We start from the raw sequence: 19842 nt of genomic DNA, 5'->3' as shown, positions 1-19842 counted from the left end.
ATCAAACTCTTTCACCCTCATGAACTTACTGTGTCCAAATAACTCACATTCAAGTACACTTACACAGGCAATTGCATTTCAACATAAATTTTAGGGAACACAAACATTCAGAGGACAGTAGAAGAGCAAGTTTACAAGAAAATTACATTTACATTAAAGTTAATAGAAAGGAAATATTAATCAGTATGAAGGATATTTAAAACTCTATGCCTATATCTTTAAAAACCATAGTTTTCAAACAGAAATGTATCAAACATAACGTATCTGAGTCCATATGATACACATAACGTGAGTGCTTTTGATTCTTGTATTCCATGCCTGGCAAAGTTACAGCCTTTACTTACTGTCTTTTAAAGTTATTACTGAACTCCAAGTATCACATAAAAATAAGGTGCTATTTTATCTTCTAATACCCCTTTAAAATGCCTAGAAGAAATAAAACTGAGGTAATTGTTAGAATATGGGGCTGCACCTTCACCTCAGATCCCAGGACAAATCATTCTGTAGCTTTCTGGAGGAACCCATGGCTCTAGCTGCTTATGCAGCAGAGGATGGTCTTCTCTGGCATCATTGAGAGGAGAAGTCCTTGGTCCTATCAAGGATCGATGCTGGAGTGTAGGAGAACACCAGGGCACTGAAAAGGGAGTGCCTGGATGGGTGAGAGAGCTCCCTCATAGAGGCAGGGGGAGGTGAAATGGGTGGGGATTTGCAGAGGGGAAACCACCGGGAAAGGGGATAACATTTGAAATGTAAATAAATAATATATCAACAAACAAACAAACAAGAGGCTATCTATGATGTGGCCTAATACCAGGTTTTAATTTAAGGTCCTAACCAGTACCAGGATCCTTCATGTCCTTTGCCTTATATACTATGTTGAATTAAATCATGTGGTTAAAAACTTCCTCCCACCCTTAAACACTATGGGGAGGGCGGCAATGGGGGGAGGGTTGGGAGGGGAACACCCATAAGGAAGGGGAGGGGGGAGGGGGATTTGCCCGGAAACCGGGAAAGGGAATAACACTTGAAATGTATATAAGAAATACTCAAGTTAATAAAAAAAAAAAAAGAATTAAGAACAGGAGGGAAGGGGTCGAGGGCATATGAATGAGGCCCGCTGTGGTAGTCATTCAGCTGCCTGCACTGGAAGAAAACCATAGTGGAATTTCAGCTACACGAGAAAGTGGTCTTCTGTGTGTTCTTTTAACAATATTCCTTTTCCCCTTACAAGAGAATAAAAAACCGAGGGGAAAAGAGAAACTGGTGACAAATCAAAGGACAGACAAAGCTCTTCCTGTCCCCAGGCATGAAAAAGAGAAAGCCTTTCCTAAGTAAGTCACATAATAGACCCTCAATCCTCTCTGAGTTCAAGGTTCCAGAAACATAAACAAATTGGAGGTAGGTGCTACAAGGTGAGGGAAAGGTGACAGCTGGCAACACGGGCAGGACACCATAGCCTGACTCACCACCTAGAATGTCCGGAGTTAGATGTTCGGGTCTGGACTCCTTCGGTAGAGTGCTGACCAGAGTAACCTCCCCATGGGTGTGCTTTCAGCTCTAGAGAGTTCTAGGCTAAGAGAAACTTAAGAGTTAAGCCTGAAACCCGGGCACAGTGGTTCATACCGGGAATCATTGCAATTGGGAGGCAGAGGCAGGATGATTGCTACTTCTGGCCAGCCTGGGATACAAAATGAGTTCAGGGCTAGCCTAGGCTATTGTTGGGCACTTGAGGGAAATCCTCAGCTAACAACTGGGAGTAACTGATGTTGCTTAGGTATTTTGGTTCTTTAAAATTTATTATATTCCTGCAGCAGGGATGATCCAATGTATATCTATACTCTAATAAGAAAGCTTTAAAATGTTAGTTATAGTGCAGTAAATCAATTCTTTTAAAATGAATTGTACCTCATAACTTGTATCCTTTATTTCACGGCAGTTCTTCCTGGTTTAGATGACGCACTACTGACTATCCTGATTTAAAAGAGGTCACCATGATTGACACACACACACACACACACACACACACACACACACACGCATGAGTCAGAGGACAACTCTCAGGACATTTCTCTTCCTCAGGCTTGGTGATAGCTCCCTTACCACTCAGCCAGTTCTAAGGTCCTTGAGTCAAGTCTTTGTCCAAGAATCGCTGGTTTACTTCAGCACCTCTTGGTGTGTGCTTCCACCTGTGCAAACTCCTATTTGTGTAGGAGGCAGGTCATGTTTTGTTAACTTTTTGTTAGTGGGACATTTCTATAGTTAACAATTTACTTAGGATGTCCCAGGAACAAACAGCCCTATTCGTTACAGCTCTGTCTCTGTGCCTCCTTGTGGTTCCCATCTCCTGGTCAGGAGGCCAGGCCTCCATTCCTTCTCCTGGACAGAAGGTTGTGCTGTGTTGTTGCCACACACATGACCACAGGGCAATGCCCCAGAGATGCTTATCCTCCCACATCCAGATACCCTATCTTTCAATCAATGATCCGAAGTAGCAGAGGCCTCTATCCGTCAGCCATTACACATCACACCATACCACATTGTGACTGACACCTAGCCAAAGAAACGTGAGGATAATGCTGATAAATCCAGTCTCTCCACAGGCCCTGTTACCGTTTTGTCAAAATGCCCTTAATAACGATTGATTCCAAGCTTGTGATAGCTGAATTAGAGAGGTATCCAGTGGATGTAAGTCTATCAAAGGCTCACTGAAAAGCCCATCCACCTCATCATCTTTAAACTTCATAAGACTCCTGGGGGCATGGGAGTGGCTTTTCGCCAGCCTTGCTTTCCAGATGTGGAAACTGCAGTTCAGAGAGTGAGAGGTGTTGAGGACCTCACAGTCAGATCTCCACCCAGATGGTAAGAAGTGCTCTAGAGATGGGATGAGCAGAAGGATCTCAGATCCCCACTTTGATTTAGTAAAGTCTCAGACCAATATTGGGTGCCTGTAAGCCTTAGGCTTACAGGAAGGAAAAAGAAGTAGGCCAGCCTTGGCTACTTAGCAAGTACAGTGTTAGCCTGAGTTGACCCCGCCTCAAGAAGTGCAAAACCAATAAATCGAAAAGTATCAGTGAGGGAGAGGGAGGAACGTCAGCAGTCCAAAGCCTTGGCTATATGAGACAAAGAAAAAGCAACAACAACAAAAAGAAGTAGTGAGCTTCTTGTCACACTGGGTTATATATATTCTGAGACCTGACTTTAAAAGCTCAAAAGAGGAGATGGGCAGTGGTAGTTCCTTTCATCCCAGTACTCAGGAGACAGAGGCAGGCAGATCTCTGAATTCAAGGCCACCCTGGTCTACAGAAGAGTTCCAGGACAGCCTGGACTACACAGAGAAACCCTGTCTGAAAAAAACAAAACAAACAAAAAATGAACTAATGAGCTGGAGGGGGCAAGTAAGAAAACACAGAGATGCGGGGTGGGGTGACTTGGCGCTGTCCTGCAGGGATCTAGGGGACAGTATCCCAGGCATCAGACACCACTGATACAAAGGTCCTAAGATGAGTTTGTGTTCCTAGTGGCTGTCATATAAAACGGCGGCACAGTGGAGAGAGAGAAGAAGGGAGAGAGAGAGGGGGTCGGGGGAGGACAGATTGTGTCAGATAGGAAGGTGCCATGGACATCTCCTAATGCCTAACGTCACGATAAAGAGGTTTGAGTTTTCTCTAAGGAAAGGAGAAAAGTTGCTGGAGGTCTCTTGAAAGGCAAAACAATGTAATCTGGTTCACAAAGACCTCATTGGACTAGGGTTGGCTAGCACCTGTGATGCCAGCATTTGGGAGGTGGAGGCAGGAAAGATCATTAAGACTTGTAGCCTGAGTTACTTCTATCATTACTGTGAGTAAATATCCAACAAAATGAGACTTGAGTGAGGGAGGGAGGGAGAGGAGGAGGGAGGAAGGGAGGAGGAAGGGAAGGAAGAGGAAGGAAAGGAGGAGGTAGGGAGAAAGGGAGGAAGGAGGGAGGACTTGCTTTGGCTTACAGGTTTGAGGGAACACATTCCATCTTGAAGAGAAAGACATGGGAACAGGTGTCTCCATGGTGGCAGGAATGTGCTACTGGGACTCCCCACCTTCTCACATCTTGGTGGAAAAGGAAGTAACGATGAGTGTAAAACCTCAAGGCCTACCCACATTGACCCACTTTCTCTAATAACTCTCCACTTCCTAAAGGTTCCACAATCTTCCAAAACAATAACACTAGCTAGTAAACAAAAATGTTCAAACACGTGTGCCTATACATTGAAACTACAATATAGATCTACTATCAAAAAAACATTAAAATGTGGTGACTAGGAATAGAGCAGAGTTAGTGATAAAGTGTTAAACTAGGATATGCAAAGCCTTGAGTCTGATCCCTGACACTACATAAGCCAGATGTGTTGGTGCACATCTGCAATTCTAGCACTCAAGAGATAGAAGCAGGAGGATGAGAAACTAAAGATCAATTTTGCCTGCATGAGTTTGACCAGTCTGAGCTATGAAGGTTAAGGGGAGTCGGGGAAGAGGAAGAACAACAAACTTCTCTCAGGATAAATGAGAATGGATGGTAGAGGCTTTAGAGAAGCTGAAGAAGTAGCCCAAGCAGAAAAGATGGCAGCATGAGATGGCCTTCTGCTCTTGAACAGAAAAATCTGGATCACTAAGGAAAAAGCATGATCCAAGATTTGTGAGGAATTCCAGCCTTTATTTCTTTCCTTAGGTTCTGCTGTGGGAATAATGCAGAAAAGCATGTTGACCATAGTATATCGCTCTTACCAAGTGAGCATGTCTCTGTAAATAATGTCCAAAATGAGACAGAAATGGGTCCAAATGAGACAATATCACCTTCAGACCAACCTCTACCATATACCTTTCTAGTGTATCTATACATGGTTTGCTAAGACCTTTCTACAAATCTGTTCTCCCCATCTTACTTAAGCCATTCTCCCTTTTACAGTGAAAGCTGACTTGCCTCTCCTATAGGGATTCTCATATACTGCCATCTAAAAACATTTTAATTTTACATTCATATATATACATATATATTAATACTGTCATATTAAAAATACCAAGTATTCTATTTTCAAACCTTGCATGAGATCCTACTCCAGGATTCTGTTTAGCCCCCTGTTAAGATTCAGAACTTACCCTGTTGGGTGGAACATACCAGAATCCCATCACTAAGGAAACCAAAGAAGGAGATTGGTGAGTTCAAGCCTAGCTTGGACTATCCAGGAAGTTGAAGGCCAGACTCAGATGTCCCATGAGACCACATTTCAAAAAGAAAGAAAGTCAGAGCTCACATACATGTGTCACAAACTCTGTCAATCTGGTAGGGACCCTTGTGCAGAAGAATAACCCAAAACTAGGAACTCCAGCAGCATGGGCTGTGATCGTGAGATGCATGAGCCCATAACACAGAATGAAGACTGGATTGCATGACTCTCTTCAGAGGGAAAGACATGGGTAGAAAGCTAATATTTACCCAGACCTGCACTGGCTGTTTCTCTGTTATCTTATTAATCTTCACAACCCTTTGAGGCTGATTTAATTCTCTCCATTCTACCAATAAGAAAACCAAGGTTCTGAAAGGTGAAGTCATGGCCCCCTCTTCTCAGGGCTCACAAACAGCAAGGCTGAGTTTACGATCAGCCTTTGGATCCCCCAAATCCCACACTCACATCACTCAACCAAGGCCGCCTCTTGTGCGTTTCTTCCTTTGATCTGCACAAAGCAGACTAGAAATGCAGGCCCTGATACTTGGCTGCTTCGATAAGCGCAATTTCCTCCAGTGCTTTCCACTTTTGTTCCCTTTTTTATACGTTGGCTTTCCAATTAACGGCAGAGCCATTCATAAATGCAGTAGGGAACCCCCAGCTATCCTTCCTTTCAGAGTGCAATGGCTCTTTAAGGCTGATGAAGTTTAATGCTTGCCATAAATCCAGGAAAGGAATGAATGAGCGCTATTTAAATGGTCCAAGCCTGGAATCGGACCCCATGAGAGAGTCATGCAAAAGCACCATATTGTCTGTCACTGAGAAAGTAGCCAGCAGTTAGCAAGGCAATCCAGACTGACAACAGTATCTTCTCAGGGAGGAGTCATGCTTTTGGGTTACCTGGAAGCTGGCACAAGCTGTTGCTGAGTTCCTTGGCTTTGCGTCATGAGAGGAACTGATTTGATCAATTACACTGCTGCTGTCTAATTAGCAAGCATAACCACGCTCCTGCATCAGTTTCACAAAGATTAAACTTGGAATCCTGACTGCAGGCCAATGTCCGCAGCTGAATGTCATAGTCCCTGACATCTTCAATCCATAGGAGGTTCCCTAGAGTCATTACAGCTCTCTAGCCCAGGGCTGGGGATGCCTTTTCAAAGTCCAGCTAGCTGGGACTCTGCAGTGCATGGGCTCACAAACCAGATGGTTTTGTGAAAGCCAGGAAAGTGAAGGAGTCTTGCTTCCCTGTGACTGCCATCACCACCTGAACAAAGGCATTTTTTGTCTTTGTTATTTAGAACCCCAGCCATAAGGAAGCTGAGGCTTGAGAATCAAGGGCTCCATCCCCATCCCAGGCAATCAACAAGCCACCACCTCAAAAACAAAACTTATTTTTCATATAAGAAAAAAAAAAACCTGCTCCAAAGTGGTCACAGCCCTGACATATTTCTCAACAGTGATTAGTCATCATTTTTTCATAGAATGATTTTATTAAGTCAGTTTTGTCTTCTTGCAAAAAGCTACCTGTGTTCACTACAGAAGATTTAGAAGACACAGGAAAGAAAGGTGAATATCACAAAAGTCCATGCCCCAAATAAAGCCACAAAAAAAAAAAAAAAAAAAAAAAAAACTTCCTCCCACCCTTAAACACTATAAAAAGTCAATTATTTTCTTTCATTTAAGGATTTGGGTCTGAGGAGACTATTCATAAGAAAAACTGTTCACAGTCCCTCTCATGGCAGCTATCTGTTACATTTATGTATCCAACGTCTGTCTGTCTGTCTATCTATCTATCTATCTATCTATCTATCTATCTATGTATCATCTACTTACAACCTGTGTATCAAGCAAGTATCTATCATCTATCCATTTATACTCTGTATATCTATCTGTATATCTCAATAAAGCTTTTCTCTGGGCTCCAAAAGGAAACCTCTCCTCATAAAATTACTGTGATGTTTAAACTACACATATTACATTGTTTCCATTCAATGCGCTCCCTCATATTTCAAAGTTCCAGGATGACTTTGAGGCTCTTTCATGCCACTAACCTTACTGAGTGAAATTGTGTCAGCTTCTGTTCTAGCTACAATGCTGCTGTTATCTTCTTACATTACTTACAGTGATGAACTCACTTTTTCCCCCCACAGGGACAGTAGGCTGTGAGCTAACATTCTTATTAGTAGGTCAAGGTAGGTCTTAGCATCCGTGTATCAGTGCAAATATGGCTACTTCATTGCTGAAAAGAATACCTTACAATGAAAAATTTCTTTTTTTTTCCATTACATACAAACAAATCACAATTTGTTTTACACATCTTCACATATAGTAATGCAAAGTAATTCTTTTTTTTTTATTAACTTGAGTATTTCTTATATACATTTCGAGTGTTATTCCCTTTCCCGGTTTCCGGGCAAACATCCCCCTCCCCCCTCCCTTTCCTTATGGGTGTTCCCCTCCCCGTCCTCCCCCCATTGCCGCCCTCCCCCCAACAATCACGTTCAATGAAGAATTTCTAAATGATAGACAGTGTTGGAGTAATGTTTTTGTGCACCGTGTAAAGATTATCCTCGTATTTTTAAATGCTGATTTCAACGCAGAGAATTGAGTATAGGCTGGACTTTGGTACTGTTACTTTTGTGAAGCATCACCTGTCTTAGAGCTTTGAAATTATTTCTCTTCATTTCCTTCTGATTTGTTAATAAAGAGCTGATCAGCCAATTAGCTGGGCAGAAAAGAATAGGGTGGGAATTCCAACTCAGGGGTGGGCATGTCAGGAAGACCAGAGGAGAGAAGGACACAAGGAAGGGAAAAGGTGGCCATCAGGCAGAGGAGGGTTCGGGAGGAGTTGTGATAAATAGATCACCAAAGGATGTTCCCTGAGGACACACATGGAACAGAACATGCCAGCATGAGACTCAAACTGTTGACCTGGGGCCTGTGGTTAGAGTGTACATAGCCTAGAGGGTTGGCACAGCTCAAAATCTGCCCAGTTTTGGTTTGAAGCTTGTTAATAAAAGTCCTAGGTCTCTCTGTCAGTTATTCAGCATCTAGAAGGAGCTGGAGTAAAGCATATAAATGCCCTGAAGTTAATTGGAAGACAAGGGTCCATAGCTAATTCCCGATAAAAATCTGCTATAAAACAGAGACATGAATTTTATAGCACCAACTTTGTGTGTGTGTGTGTGTGTGTGTGTGTGTGTGTGTGTGTGTGTGTGTACAACAACATAAAGAAATTTGTCATGTATACAGTTGAAGGACTAATTGCATCAGAATCATTTTTTTCTTTTGCTTTTTCTCCATCTTTATTAAATTGGGTATTTCTTCTTTACATTTCAATTGTTATTCCCTTTCCCGGTTTCCACACCATCATCCCCCTAAGCCCTCGCCTTCCCTTTCTATATGGGTGTTCCCCTCCCCATTCTCCCCCCCATTACCACCCTCCCCCCAACAATCCCATTCACTGGGGGTTCAGTATTGGCAGGACCAAGGGCTTCCCCTTTCCCTGGTGCTCTTGGCTATTCATTGCTACCTATGCAGTTGGAGCCCAGGGTCATTCCATGTAGTTTTTGGGTACTGGCTTAGTCCCTGGAAGCTCTGGTTGGTTGGCATTGTTGTTTATATGGGGTCTTGAGACCCTTCAAGCTCTTCCAGTCCTTTCTCTGATTCCTTCAACGGGGGTCCTGTTCTCAGTTCAGTGCTTTGCTGCTGGCATTCGCCTATGTATTTGCCATATTCTGGCTGTGTCTCTCAGAAGAGATCTAAATCCGGTTCCTGTCAGCCTACACTTCTTTGTTTCATCCATCTTATCTAGTTTGGTGGCTAAATATGTATGGGCCACATGTGGAGCAGGCTCTGAATGGGCGTTCCTTCAGCCTCTATTCTAAACTTTGCCTCCCTATCCCCTTCCAAGGATATTCTTTTTCCCCTTTTAAAGAAGAAGTGAAGCATCACATTTTGGTCATCCTTCTTGAATTTCATGTGCGGAATCATTTTTAATGTTATAAACACATGAAAGATTCATGCCTTAGCAAATTGCTTCATACCTGAGAAATGCTAAATAAGTAATTCGTACATGAATAAAGACCTGATATTGATATCACAGGATAATAAAATTAAATTATTGTAAAAAAATTTAAAAAATCAATATACCTGATGTGATTTTTTTTAGCCCAATGAAAGATTGAGGGTTATATCAAAAGGAACCTGTCATAGCACAGAAAGATGTTTAAGAACAATGACCATTCAGAGCTTGACAAATACAGAGAAAGATGCTCACAGCCAACCCTTGACCTGAGAACGGAGTCCCCAGTGGAGGAGTTAGAGAAAGGACTGAAGTACCTGAACGGGTTTGCAATCACATAAGAAGAACAACAATACCAACTAACCAGAACCCTAGAGCTCCCAGGGATCAAACCATCCTAAGAGTACACAGGGATGACCTATGGACATATGTAGCAGAGAATGGCCTTATCTGGCATCAATGGGAGGGGAGGCCCTTGGTCCTACCAGGGTTAAATACCACAGTATAGGAAATATCAGGGTAGTAATGTGGGAGAGGGTGGGTGGGTGAAGGAACATCCTTATAGAAGCAGAGGGAGGGAGATGGGATAGCAGGTTTCTGGAAAGGAAATCAGGAAAGGGGCTAACATTCCAAATGGAAATAAAAAAATCCAATAAAAGAAAAAAATAAATGGAAAAAAAGAACTGTGAACATCATTTCTAGGGAACTAAAAACATTCTCTCATACAGCCTTTCTTCCTTACCCCTTTATCTGACCTGCCAATGCCCAAAGCAATCTCTCTCTCTCTAGAAATCTATTGGCCATGCCACCCAGGTAATCAGGTAGGCAGTCTTCATTCTTCTTTATATCCTTCTGCTCCAATTTCTTAGTTTCATCTCCAGCCTTGAAGCAGAACATGTACAGAAACCTGTCATTTCTTTCTTCCTCTATTATGTAAATACAATCCACATACTTTTGTAAGATCAAGCTTTCCACTCTCCTGTAAACTCTCTTGGTACATTGCATTTCTAGCCCATTCCCACCACCATATGTCAGATCCAGATACCTAAAACCTAGTACTAAATGATACCCACAGTTGTTGGACCTGAAAGGATCTCAGAAGCACTCCAAATTATATAATTCACAGCCACCATGGGCTCCTAAGATGTAGCAGTCTCTTAGGGCAATAGACAATAGAACTACAAAATCCACACAAACAAGAGAAGACCAGATATCAAAACCTAGATTTAGGATCATCCCAAACACAAATTATTAGAAGACAGTATAAAAACACAATCAATATTGGCCAGAATAATATATCTTTAAAAGATTTCAGCAGCGCTGCTATAGTATGCCATTAGATAGGCAATATAGTTGAAGCATAAGATGAGCAATATAATGAATAATCTCAAGGGCCTTAAAGAGAATAAGGCAGGAGTGGGTGGATGGGTGGAGGAGCACCCCCTTAGGGGCTAAGGGGAGGAAGAAGATGTCTTAGTCATGGTTTCTATTCCTGCACAAAACATCATGACCATGAAGCAAGTTGGAGAGAAAAGGATTTATCAGTTTACACTTCCACATTGCTGTTCATCATCAAAGGAATTCGGGACTGGAACTCAAGCAGGTCAGGAAGCAGGAGCTGATGTAGAGTCTATGGAGGGATGTTACTTACTACCTGGCTTCCCCTGGCTTGCTCATCTTGGTTTCTTATAGAACCTAAGACAACCATCCCAGGGTTAGCAAAACCTACAATAGGACCTCCCATCCTTGATCATTAATTGAGAAAATGCATTACAGAGGGATCTCATGGAGGCATTCCCTAAAGGGAGGTTCCTTTCTCTGTGAGAACTCCAGCTTGTGTCAAATTGACACACAAAACCAGGCAGTTCAGAGGGGTTGGTGGTGTTCATGGGGGGGAGACTGGGAAGGGGGAAACCATTTGAAATGTAAACAAAATGATTAATAAGTTTTAAAGATTTTTATAAATATATTCATGAAAACACAAATAAGCAGTGGAATGAAATGAAGCAAAGGAAATAAGGATTTGATAAAGAAAATTCAAATTGAGAGAAACTAAAAGTGAAACAAGAACTCAAACAGGACCTTGGAAGCAAGCCTTACTGCAGAATATGATATTGGAGGGAAAACCTTAAGGATTAACAACAAGATAAAAGAAAAGCATACCTCAGCCAAAAAATATTAAATCTAAAAACATTCTTTCAAAAATCATCTAGAAAATCTGGGATTCTATGAAAAGACCATATATACAAATAATAGAAATTGAGGAAGGAAAAGAAACTCAAGTTAAAAGTACAGAAAATAGTTTCAAGAAAATCAAAGGAGAAAGTTTTCCCAACCTAAATAGGAAGGTGTTATCAAGGTACTAGAAGCATTCAGAACACCAAATAGATGGGACTAGAAAAGAAATTTCCCAGGACACATGAAAACCAAAACACTAAAGGTAAAGAAAATATAGACAGAATATTGAAAGCTGAAAAAGTTCTCTTACGGGTTTAAATGCAAAAATTCTCAATTACAAATGAGAGACTCTCAGGACTCAAAGGGGAGGACCCTAGATGAAAGGCCCTACAGTGGGGAGAGGGAACTTACTGAACCCAACTCCAGTAGAAAGACAGGGCATCAAGTGAGGGATGGGGTTGCTATCCCACAGTCAAAGCTCTGACCCCTAATTCTTCTGGTCTGAAAGGGATGGAAATGGAGAACAGCCTGAGGAAAAGAAGGTCCAGCAACAGGCCCAAAGCGTGATCCAGCTCAAGGGGAGGCCCTAAGACCTGACACCATTACTGAGTCTATGGGCCCTTAACAAAAAGGAATCTATCATGACTGCCCTCCAAAAAACTCAACAAGCAACTGAAAGAGTCAGATGCAGATATGTGCACCCAATCAAGGAACAGAAGCTGCTGGCGCCTCTGGTTGAATTAGGGAAAAGCTGAAGGAAGCTGAGGAGCAGTCTCAATTAATCCCCGAGATCTCTCAGACACTGGATCACTAACCAGGTAGCATACACCAGCTGAGATGAGCCCTCCAACACATATACAGCAAGGACTCCTGGGTTCAGTCAGAGAAGATGCACTAACCTTCAAGAGATTGGAGGCCCCAAGAACTTGAGAGGTCTTGGGGGTCAGGGTTGGGGGTGGGGTGGGACATTCTTATGGAGACATGATAGGGGAGGTGACAGGGAGGAAGTATGGGATGTGGGATGTGGAACTGTCAGGGGGATCAGGAGGGAATAAAATGTGGAGTGAAATAAATAAATAAATAAACATAAAACATAAATACATAAATAAATAAATAAATAAATAAATAAATAAATAAATAAATAAATAAATAAATAAAATTGCGAACCAAATCTAAGAACACATCAAAATGATTATCCACCATGGTCAAGTAGGCTCCATTCCATTGACGTACAACGTTGTACATAGTACAACATAGACAAATCAACTAATGTAATCTATTATATAAACAAACTGGAAAAAAATATATGATCATCTCATAAGAAGAAGAAACAACCTTTGAAAAGATCCAACACTGCTGCTTTGTAAAATCCTGGGGAGATTAGAAATACAAGGGGCATACCAGAAATTATAAAGGTAACTAGCAGCAAACTCACTGCCATCATCAACCTAGATGGAGAGGAACTTAAAGAATTTCCATTAAAATCAGGAGCAATGCATTTAGATTCAGTTTAGTACTTGAAATCTTAGCTAGAGAAATAAGATAACTGAAGAAGATCATGGAAATGGAAATAGAAATAGAAGATGCCAAAGTATCCTTTGTAGAATATATATTTTATACAAGAGTAACCTTAAAAATTTCACCAGGAAACTTTGACAACTGTAGAAGGGTACAAAATTAACAAAAACCAGTAGCCTTCCTTTGTACTAATGACAAATGAATTGAGAAAGAAATCAGAGAAACAACTCCCCCTTTCACTGTGCCCTCAAATAATATAAAATATTCTGGGGTACGGTAACTCTAACCAAGCAAGTGAAAGACTGATATGTTAGAAATTTCAACCCGTTGAAAGAAGAAATTAAAGAGGATTTCAGAAGATAGAAACATCTTCCATGCTCATAGATTAGAAAGATTGATATTAAAAAGGTCCATCTACCAAAAAAATTCTACAGATACAAAGGAATCCCTTGTTTTTCTAAGGGATGGGGTTGCAAACTGACAGTCAAAAATCCTATCCCTGAATTGTCCCTATCTAAAAGAACTGCAGGGACTAAAAATGGAGAAGAGACTGAGGGAAAGGAGATCCAGTGACTGGCCCAAATTGAGTTCCATCTCAAGAGGAGACTCCAAGGCCTGACACTATTACTGATGCTATGGTATGCTTGCATACAGGAACCTAGCATGGCTGTCCTCTGAGAGACCCAACAAACAGCTGGTTGAGACAGAACCAGATACTTACACTGAACCAATGGCCTGAAGTCAGGGAACACTGCGATTGAATAAGGGAAAGGCTGTAAGAAGATGAAGAGGAGGGAGACACCATAGAAATACTAGCAGTCTCAACTAACCTGGACCCCGGATACCTTTCAGACACTGAACCAACCAGGCAGCATACACTAGCTGGTCTGAGGCCCCAGACACATATGTAGCAGATGACTGAGTGGGCTAGCCTCAGTAAGAGAAGATGCGCCTAACCCTCAAGAGACTTGAAGTCCCAGAGAATGGAGAGCATCCTCTTGGAAACGGGTGGCAGGAGGGATGGGATGAGGAGTTGTCAGAGGACCAACCAGGATGGGGGTAATGATTGGACTGTATAAAAAAAATGAAAGTGATAATATTTGAGATTTTCATCTTACACTAGTCATAAGGACAAGATCAATTAAACAAGTGATAGCTTATTCTGTTGAGGTATGGTGTAAGAAAAATGCGTATGCATCATTAGTGGAACTGTAAACAAGTACAGTAACTATAGAAATCAGTGTAGTGGTTCTTAAAGAAGACTGCAGTAGATCTACCTCAAGATCCAGCTATACAACTTTATATCTTACTACAAAATCACTTGCTCAACCATGTTCATTTCTGCTCTATTTATAATAGCCAGGACTTGGAACCAGATTAGATGTCCATCAGTGGATGAATGGATAAAGAAATGTGAGATGTTTACACATCTAAAAATTTCTTGGGGGTTTAAAATATTAAAACACTTTAAAACATGAGTGGAGATAGAAAAATTGTCATGAGTCAGGTATCCTAGACCCCAATAGAAAAATCTGGTACATTCACATATACATGGGACATTAGGTGTAAAGTCTTCTAAAATCAGGCTACAACTGATAGAAACATAAAGGTGAGGTATAGAGCCAGAGACTGAGGGGATGATTGGATTACCCTAAGATGTGGGAACATAATAGAAAACTATGGAAACTAGGAAGGGGAATAACAATTGAAATGTAAATAAGAAATACTCAAGTTAATAAAGAAGAAAAAAAAGAAAACTATGAATGGTTGGAGTAGGCTGGAACAGGATAATCAAAAGGGGAAGGGGAGGGGACAATAAGGTTAGTGAGATAATATGGATAAGGAGAACTAAAACAAAGAGCCTTTTGATGATTTTAAAGAGGCCTAATACAGACCAGGTGAAGCTTTTAAAAATATATACATATATGAATGTGAACAAAAAAGACCAAATTATAGAGAAGATGGAGCTCTGACTGACATCTCTAACTACCAAAGTAAGCCTCCAGTTCTGGGAATGGGTTATAGTTAATAACCTTGTTGGTCAAAGCAGTTCATATGGACTTTTACATTGACCAGGTTATTGGTAAGGCTTTTGGTTGCTCACTATAAACTTATGGTAAGACCCTATTGCTGAAGCCAACACAATTTATTGTACATGGAGACTTCAAGCTGGTACCAACCTAGAGCATTCATCCCCTTACTGACTAATGTTTTTATTACTGGAACACATTCTTCATGCTATCAAAGGAGGATAAACATCAGTTGAACTACAAACACTTTCATTTACAATGACAGTATGAATGCCGTGTGAATGACAGTGTGAATATTGTCCTCTAGTGCAATAACAACACAAAGCTTGTGAGTATAACAAACCAATATCTGGTTGGATATAATACCTGCTCCATGAGACCAAATACATTCCAACATGATTAAGGTAGATAAGAACCTGAGACTAGATAGGCTATGAATCTAAAAGAAAACCAAATACCACTGTTCTGTTAAAGGAACATAGCAACAAATGACTCCAAATGACATTCTGCTATGCTCGTAGATGAGTGTCTTGCTCCACCATCATCAGAAAAGTTTTCTCCTGCAATAGATGGTAACAAATACAGATACCAACAGCTCAACATGATAGAGAGAGTGATAGATCTTGGAACACTGGTTCCTAAATGGAAAGTTTGTATCAATTTTCTCTCCTTACAGCTCAGGAACCTTGTAAAAGAGTAGTTGGGAAGGGAAAAGCTATGCAAATAGAGGTACTACCTACGAAGTGCATAACACCTTAAAGGCAAAATAAGCAGTATGTAAAAGTCATTAAGGAAGTATAGAACGAAAATATCTCTCTCTTCTAATGCATATGTGTAATCTCTCTCCTCTCATCATCATCCTCCTTCTGGCCCTCCTCCTTCTCTTCCTCCTCTTCCTCCTCCTCCTCCTCCTCCTCCTCTTCCCCTCCTTCTCCTCCTCCCACTTCCTCTGCATCATTCTTCTTCTACTCCTTCTCTCCTTAAAAACAAATGGCTTTAAGAGAGGGAACTTCAAGACACTAATGATGTCTAAAACAGGTTGGAAAAATAGGTCGCTCTACTGCTTAAAGCACTCCCTACAGAGCTCTAAGCCTTCCAAAAGCAAGTTCATCTGCTTCTATTTCTGACTTTTCCTCTAGGAGGCCCCTCAGGGCTTGGCTTCTTCGATACCAGAATACAAAACCCAGGGCTCTTGGGTACGTCTTCTGTTTTCTCTCTTACTGTGTTAGTATTTGTGCCTTGATATTCACTCTCTCGTATCCATTTTCTGTTGTTGAAGGAATCTGATTCTAACATAAAAAAAAAAAAACCCTATCACTCTGAATCCGTATTCTTTGCAATTTTCATTCATTGAGTATTTATGGTAAAAATGGAAATATAAGAAATAATTACAAAATTTAAATTTGGTAGCTTAAATAGAAATGTACAAAGTAAAACCCTTTAATGACTACCATGAGATTGTAAAGGCTCACCCAGAGTTCAAGGGTTTAGAATAAACTCTAATGATTGTTCCTCTTCACATAAAAGAGATATATATTTATCTTTAAGAACAAATTAAGGTATTTTCTTTAGCTGAACCTAATGGCAAAGAGTACTTCACTGCCTATGAATCCATAGTTAAGTCTTTGTTCTAATATAAATTCATACTACTCTCTATGATTATCTATTTTTAAGAAGTTTGTGTAAATGGATGAATTGCTGTACTCAAATTAAAGTTGCAAAAAAGCACTTAAAGCAGAATAGGCCAGACTGGGAGTAGAGGAACTAGGCACAAAAAAAAAAAAAAAAAAACAAAAAAAAAAAAAACTCTGTAACTGCCACTTTTATTGTTACTCAACAACAGATTCACGGGGAAATCTCCCCATGAAGAATTAAGGGAAGCTATCAGAGGGTCCAGTACAAGACTCAATTTTTAGACATTGTCTGAAGAGATATTGTTCTACAAAGGAGACCACAGACAGCCAAAAATATAGAATCTGTCTGTTATCTTTCTTTACTCTATTCTCCTTTTTCTATTAATATCTACTTTTCTTTATCCCAGAAAAGTCTGTTTTGACTTCTAAGAGGAAACTAACCTGCTTGGTATGTACAATAGACCCATTAAAATGAAGATTAAGAAACCAGTCAGTGAGAAGTAGAAAGAAGAGCTAGTTTGGGGAGGAAAGATCAGAAAGCCTGAGATAAACGTATCTGAAGCAGCTGACAAAGCTATAACCTAGATGTGGGCTACTCTATAGACATAACTTCTTACTTAACTAAGACAACTGTAAACTGCTTCACATGAAACAGAAATTTAAAGCAGATGAAAAAAGTTCAGAAATATTATTTTCAAATTGAAATGAACAGTTGTTGAACAAAACTACCAGACATCTCTTCCAGGGACAATAAATCTTTTATAGGGCTGACCAACACAGTGACCATTTTGCAGATGGAAAAAAACAAAGTAGAATTATGCTTAGTTTGGACATTAAGTAACTGAATAGACACTCTAGTAATTTACAGATTGCATTTTTCTTTGTCTGATCAAAGGCCTGAAAGAGCCAAGTATTCAAGAATACCCCAATCTTCAAGAGGCAATTCATACAACAAAGAAGAACATCATACATTTGATCAAGAGAAAAAAAGTCCAGCTGTCAACATGGGGTTCCCTGGGCCCTATTTATGAACACACCATGTTGTAAGACTAGCATGTACAAAATGGTAATGTTTTCACTGTTGCTTATCCAACTCATTACATGAAATCAAGATGCAAATCCTAATAAACTCAATAGGATCCTTCCCTAAATCCTACCTTTCAATTTTCTTCTATCATACTATTTACAACTCACCCTGGGACTTTCCAATAAGAAAGAAATCATAGTTCCTAGGTCTAGCTAGTTTGCTGTGTTATCGGTCTTTGATATAAGATGTCCTTTGACCCTTACAGAAATAATGGTTGTTCTCATTTTCATTTCCTGGTTGATAAAATAAAGGCTATGAAGGTGAAGCTTTTGTCTATAATTATAATGAAATCTGGTTCTTCAAGTGTCAAAGCCTGTGCTATTTTGTGAGTGTTGTTTTTGTTGTTGTTGTTTTTTTTCCACTGCTACTATTATCAACAATATCCTTTTGGGGACAGAGGACAGCAATATATATTGTACAAAACATATAATATTTGATCATATATATTTAGAGCTTTATACCCACTTTATAATAATTTTCTTTCTCCTCTTGAATATTCTTTGAGTAATCACTTATGGGTTTTGAAAAACTGATTTGCAGAAGCATCTAAAATCCTGCAGTTAATTTTGCACTTGCATATGCTTCCTACATTTCCACTATTGACTGGTTTTCTACATCCTCTTTCAAAACAGAGACTCATTCAAATACAGGCAAAATGATTAGGAGTTCCACCCCGCTTCAACTTGCAACCACTTTCAGAGACCTGAGCAGTTCCACTTTAGCTTGGCAATCTCAGGAAACCTGGAATATAGTCTCAGAGACTGAAGGTTGACAAATGCAAAACACACATGCACACACACACACACACACACACACACACACACACACACACACACACACACACAGAGAGAGAGAGAGAGAGAGAGAGAGAGAGAGATGCATGCACTCATGTGCACATGCACGAATACACACACACACATACTTTTCTTTTCATAATGGCAAACTTTAGAACAGGATCCAAGAGAATTTACAAATTTTGTTTCCTGCTCCTTCCTTATAGGTTTTGCTTCTGGATATACGATTAAGCAACAGCAGAAATTCCACGATTCTAAAAATAAACCATCAGCTTGGATAACAGAAAACAGATGCTTGCTTAGAGCTCAGTTTCTTAAGGTGTCTGGCAGAAAAAAAATAAAAGTTTTAATGAGGCACAGGAGGTGGAAGAAGCAGGAGGAAGAGTCATAAGTTAGATCCACTTAAAGCCTTGGGTTTGGCATCAACCAAAGAGTTATGGTGATCTGTTCCTTGCCCCCATTTCTCATGGGCACCATATAGACTGCCACCCATGCTGATGATTGGCTTGGAATTAAGAGAAGGTAAATATTTATGATTTTTAATGCTCTAGATTCAATGATGCATGCATATGATAGTACATGAATAGAGTTTAGAAGATTATCCATGGGAGTTGATTTTTTTTTTCTTATGACCCTGTGGCTTCCAGACATTCAATTCAAGTTATCAGGATTGGTACCAAGTGTCTATACTCAAGAAGCCATCTTTCTGGCTTCTTCTCTAAAACTTTTAGGAGAATAGATCTGTCCTGTTTTAACAACAATCCTTTAACTTAGTAGGACTTCTAAAGAATATTACTTAAAATGGTGCCATAAAGAATATATTTGAGTAGAATATTTCAGATTGTTATGGTTTTCCTTTTGAGAAACAAGGGTCTGTTAAAGGACAGTCAAACTCATCATACCAGTCCATTTTTTTAATCTTTTTTTTCCTCTTACTGGATACATTTTAATTAACATTTCAAATGTTATTCCCTTTACAGGTTTAATGGACATAAGCTCCCTATACCATCCCCTTCCCATTCTTCTACAAGTGTGTTCCCCTCCCTATCCACACACCCTTCCTGACCCCCCAAATTCAGTTACACTGGGGGGTGCATACTTTACAGGATCAAGGGCTTCTCCTTCCATTGGTGCCCAACAAGGCCATCCTCTGCTACATATGCAGCTGGAGCAATAGGTCAGTCCATATATAGTCTTTGGGTAGTGGTTTAGTCCCTGAGAGTTCTGGTTGGTACACATTGTTGTCCTTATGGAGTTGCAAGCCCCTTCAGCTCTTTCAATACTTTCTCTAATTTCTCCAATGGGGGGGTCCAGTACTCAGTTCAATGGTTTGCTGTTAGCATTTGCCTCTGCATTTGACCTGCTCTGTGTATCTCAGGA

The sequence above is a fragment of the Rattus norvegicus genome, chromosome 5 (genome assembly GCF_021556685.1).
Source record: "Rattus norvegicus strain SHRSP/BbbUtx chromosome 5, alternate assembly SHRSP_T2T, whole genome shotgun sequence".
Taxonomy (NCBI): domain Eukaryota; kingdom Metazoa; phylum Chordata; class Mammalia; order Rodentia; family Muridae; genus Rattus; species Rattus norvegicus.
This window is presented reverse-complemented; position numbering follows the sequence as displayed.